Raw genomic sequence first — 6000 nt, forward strand, 5'->3', positions numbered from 1 at the left:
TCAGAAGTTGATTTAGAGCATCCTGAGGAATTACATGAAGAACATAATTATTATCCATTAGCTCCAGATAAAATGGAAGTTGAAGACGACGTGCTTTCAGATTATTGCAAAGAAATAAAATCAAGATTTGAACTAAAAGTTGGTGAAGTTAAGAAATTAGTACCTTACTTGAACCATAAGAAAAATTTTGTTCTTCATTACAAAAAAACCTTGGAATTATATCTTTCATTAGGTATGAAAATTACAAAAATACATGGCGTATTAGAATTTAATCAATCACCATGGTTAAAAAAGTATATTGATTTCAATACACAAAAGAGAAAAGATGCAAAATCAAATTTTGAGAAAGATTTCTTTAAACTTATGAATAATTCAGTTTTTGGTAAAACAATGGAAAATCTTCGTAAAAAGTTAATTTAATTAATGACGCAGAAAAATTATTAAAAATTGTTTCAAAACCAACTTTTGTTAGTTGTAAAATATTTATTGAAAACCTTGCAGCTGTTCATAAGTTGAAAGAAAAAATTAATTCTCAATCGACCAGCTTATATAAGAATGGGTATTCTAGAACTTTCAAAAACATTGATGTATGATTTTCATTATAACTACATCAAAGAGAAATATGGTAACAGAGCAAAACTCTTATTCACAGATACAGATTCATTAACATATCATATCGAAACAGAAGATGTATAAAAATATTTTTGAGTTGACAAAGAAAAGTTTGATTTTAGTAATTACAATTCAAACTCAGAATTTTATGATTCTAAAAATAAGAAAGTCATTGGTAAAATGAAAGATGAAACTGGTGGTATCCCAATTGTGAAATTCATAGGACTTATGTCAGAAATGTATAGCTTTTTAACAAATAATGACAGGGCACTGTGTGTCAAAAAAGCAAAAGGTATTAAAAAATTGTGATAAAGAAAAATATTGAACATCAAGATTATGTAAATACTCTGAAAAATGGAAAACAAATGCTTCATAAAATGATAACAATTAGAAGTGACCATCATCAACTTTATTCAATAGAAATCAACAAAAAATCCTTTTCGTGTTTTGATGATAAAAGATATATTCTTGAAGATGGAATAACCACTTTAGCTTACGGTCAAAAAAATATTTCAAAAGCAAATATTTTATAATATAGAATGGATGTGTTGTCAATATTCAAACATTAAGAATTTTAATGGAGTTTGGATTTGTATTAATTGTAATACATATCAAAGACCTCAACTTAGTTATGAGCAGAGTGATTCATTTGGAAATTGTTGTGAAAATCAAGAAATTGTGGTACAGTTCATAGACCTGAAATTGCTCATAATTGGGTTGAATATAATCGAAACAATATTTATAACAGATTTAAACAGTTTATGATAGAACTAATTCTTTACACTTACTCCAGATGAAATGGAAATATTTATGGAGGCTTAGAGACATGTTAAAGATTATTTATGGATGATAAAAACAATAAGTAGTAACGATGGCGTTTCATGTACCAAAGGCCCTTCGGGTAAAAGATTTCCTAAATTAAACTTTTTTATTAAAAAAACATTAAAAATTACTGGTATTGATAAACAATTTCTACATCATAAAATTAATCCAAAATAGAATTCTATTTGAGATGAAATTAAACAAATACTTTTAAGTTTTTACTCCAGTTGAACTTTCTTCAAATGTTTTTTCTCATAATAATCAGATATCGGTGGACAAACATCAGCAACTTGGTCATCAGTCATAGCAAGTTCTCTTTCTAAAAAGCTAGCAATATGTCCACACCTTAAAATGTACTTCAATTTATTTAATATTTTCTGATACAATTGAAATGCATGTCCACAAGCTTCAAATGTTTATTTTACAACAACAGCACCACTAATACTACCTAAAATAATTGGATTTAATGTTATAGAGCTACTCCAGTTACTCCAGTTGTAGTAAGAAAAACTAATGTTGTTTTTAAAGATAATTCTAATTTTTTATAATTTTTAAACATTTTTTTGTAACACCAGAACTGTTTATGATATGAATTATATAATTTTTTTTGATTCAGAAACTTGATCATTTGTTAAATTCTTACTGACGTGGTTAAATCCACAATGAACATTTTTGACACAGTATCATTATTTTCAATAAGATATCTTAATCCAATAATTCGATTATCATTCATATTTAAATCACTATTACCAACGTATTGTTTATTATCAGATAGGTCACTGGGATTAGACGCTTCATTTGAGAATGTTCACTTTTGAGAATAGAACATATTTAACTCCAATATATCCAAGTAATTAATATAATGATTTTGAAATTGAAGGTTTTGATGCTACAATACAATATAGTCAAACAATTGATTTAGAAGAAAAGTTAAAATATTTTTTCCAGGTACTTGTGAAATATATGTAAAAGATAATGATGATTGTCCAACAATATTATATTATGATCCAGATTTACCTACACATAAATTAGATATTGTAGAAATTAATTATGATATTATTAATCATGCAATTGAAACTCCATATCATGATATACCATTTAGTAATAATATTGGCTTTTTAATTTTTGACGATGATGATAACAATAATTCTGGTTATGAAAGTGTAGAAGAAGGTTATTAGTACATATATAAAACATGAAGAACAAAATAGCTACCAATAATAGAGAATATTATTTTCATCCAATATGTAAAAATATGCCGGAAGTGTTGATGAATATATTGTTCATGCTATTACACAAGTGCCAATAGTGGGTGTTTTAAATGGAGAGGGATATTTCAAAATGACTGTTGCTGATGACTGGAAAACTATGCTTGTTCATAATTTCATTTGAGAATGTTTTTATGGATTACTCAACAATAATGAAAAAGTTAAACAGCTCAATGAAAAATATGATGATAATAGATTACCAAAAGCAGGTGATGTTTTAATGAATTCAGAAAAGGCATCAAATCAAATTAAAAAAAAAATTTCTGGAAATGCAAGTGTAAATTATGTTTGATTTCTTAAATTACTTAAAAGACCTTAAGTCACGTTTCTAAGGTAGAAATACTATCTTCTTAATAGTCGCGTGGCCAAAATGTCTCAGGTGCGGTTTCCCAAAATACTGGATAGTTTATTCATTTCTAAATATTCAATTTCTGCTTTCCATTCAATCGAGTGAGCTTGCGAGCATGAGTGGTTAAAATGTCTCGGTTGCGGCATATACTATACTACTGAAAATGCATGGCCTTGATTTATGCCGACCGAGTCAAAAGAAAGGAGCAGTGGAAGTTTAAGTCTCCTCAAGTTTACAAAAAGTCTCAGAAAAACTTGTGAGCCACCAAAAGAAAAAAGACATACAGAAGATTTTTTTTTCAAACGCAAAAGCTGACTTTAGCGACATAGAGTGCATAGTTCAGACACCCGGAAAAGTAGTAGAGTTCACCTGCTCTTCGAAACACCAAACACCCAAAGTGGCCAAAAAGTTGTGCAAAGTAGTATAATCTGAGTCTTACCAATAAATAATTAGAAGATTGCGAACCCTGTGTAGAAATTCGTTAAACTTCAAAATCGTCTTGGGCGCATGATGAGCGAGACCATGTTTACTTTCTTGCTGTCATGCTAGCTGTTGTTTAAGGAATGGATGCAGTAGTTACTGAAATCCTGGATAAGTGCATTTTCAAGAGCATAATCCGCTTCTTCGTAGTGGAAGCAGGCTGATCTTGTACAGATGTAGTTGACATAGCTGACGTTGTCTTGTCCGGGCTCTCCGGTTCAGTCGGTGAAAGATCGGCAGAAGAGGATAGTGCTAGTGGATTGGTGGTGGTAGGTGAGAATAATTTTCTTTGTAATTTCGTACGAGAAACAAGGAGCGTCGGGTAGTCTCATCTGGGGAGCTTTGGGCAGGTGGTTTGTTTGGTTGGGCAGAATTCTGCAAAGCTTGGGAAGACAATTGGTAAACACAAAGGACATTGAGAGAACATCAGGCAATAAACGGGTAAAAATCAGAGAATTAATGCCGTTGGAGAGGAAGCGGTTGGCAAGCAAAATTGTTACTGACAAGAAAGCATATAGAACAGGCATTTTGGGGGTTACCATACGTGACATGCAAAGGTTACAAAAACATACAATTACGGCACGATAAAATGATAAATGCATCTGTGGGAAGACGGTAGGATCAGTGAAATTAATGGAGGAGCGGAGTGGAGTCATTTGAACATACAGTGTCTCTGAGGATCTGAGTTGGGCTGAATGCGTCTTATTCCGGACATAGGAGTAGGCAGACGTGGAGGCACGCCATTAGTTGGTTTGCTTTTTCGCAATTCATTGAGTTTGGAAAAAGCTTGCTTAGGTTGGCTTGGCTCCAGCGATTTTTGGCTGAACGGATAAAGTGAATAGTGTGAAAGAGAGCCCATGTCATTGTGAGGATTTTCAGGATAAATATAAACGTGCTAAGGATAGGATCTGAATCTTTGATATGGCCAAATGGAGGACGCGTTTAGAAAGGTGTAGGGAATGCGATTTAAGATCTATTGTAGTGTACATCCGTTAAGAAAGAAAAACTACTGACAACTTCTCATTTTGTGTTTGAGGATGGCAGTTTGAGAAATAGTGCTCAGCACTGATTCTATATCATAAAACGTGTCTGGAGGAGATGGAAATTCGTCGAGGATACGTTCATGATCTCTGGTAAAACATTAACTGAAAAGTGATGTATCATAAGCTTTACGGTTGTTGGCCGAATTAAGATTCGTGGTTTCCAGCTGAAACAATTCCCCCATTCAATAAAGAAAATAAAACCGAATTAACTAATTCTATCTTCAGGCGAAGGCCACAGCTTGTTGGATAGACGACAAGTAGAATGTAGCATGTAAAGCAAATCGTAAATTGCTTTTTATAATTTGCTTCCCGACATGCTAATAGGAAAATAACATTAACAATCGGATAAGAGAAGCTCAAGAACATCACAGAGTCATTCAAAGCTTTTTAAATTTGGTCATAAATGGATGACTTTACAACAAAGAAAAAAAGAATTGCTGCACTTGTTAAAAGTAATCATATTGCTAAAAATGAATTGAAGTGCCCAAGTATCACTTTAAAAATAAAAAGATTACATTTTGTTCGCAGATTATTTCCTGGAGATGGACCAGAATCTTTAAACCGATTGTTCGGATGTTTTTAGAAAAGGTCTTGGAACCCAAGTAATCTTCATGTTTTTTAAACCCAAAACGAACCTGAACCAATGAAGACTTCGAAGCACAAACCCCAACCAATGTCTAACCGAGTAGATACATCTTTTTGATTAATACTAATTATACATGTAAACATTTTCAATTGCAGAAAGTCATAAGCTAATTCATCCAGTTGTAATAAATGGGCTAATAAAGTGTAACTTGGGCACATGAGTAGAAGAAAAAAAAAGCAATTAGTGTATGTTGGATATTTGAACCAGGTGCAAACCGCATCTTAGTAAGTTTGGTAAACCGGAAGCGGAGTAAATACGTAGGCCTACATCATTAAATCTGACGCTCAATATTTTTGAACAAGCTGCAATAACAGATGCAATAATAGATTACTGACTAATCAACTTAAAAGGACATTAAATATAAACAGAACAATTCACTTTCAAAAGTCCTACACATTATAGAAATGTGATGCGTTCTTTAAGGGTTACTCAGAAGCTATTATAGAGAACAATATTAGTGTGAATCCAAATTAAATCTGCTGAATGCTCATGTTGATTACTATACTTGGTAGGACGTGGTTGAAGCAAGCAAGAAAATAATTTGAAGCTTAAAATTTGTCACGTAAATCGACATGGTCTTTCGCTAAAATTTAATCGTAATCATTTCAACGTGTTTAACGCAAAACCTATTTTAAACAGGTTTTAGTAAAAGCTATTTAGGCCACTACAAACGTGATGAGCACCTATAAGATTCAGATATAACTTTTACCTAATATGTTTTTCTTACATGTATGTTGTAACATATTTTCGATTTAAATTTAAATATGGACAATATAATTA

Source organism: Clavelina lepadiformis, chromosome 5 (assembly GCF_947623445.1).
Source record: "Clavelina lepadiformis chromosome 5, kaClaLepa1.1, whole genome shotgun sequence".
NCBI lineage: Eukaryota > Metazoa > Chordata > Ascidiacea > Aplousobranchia > Clavelinidae > Clavelina > Clavelina lepadiformis.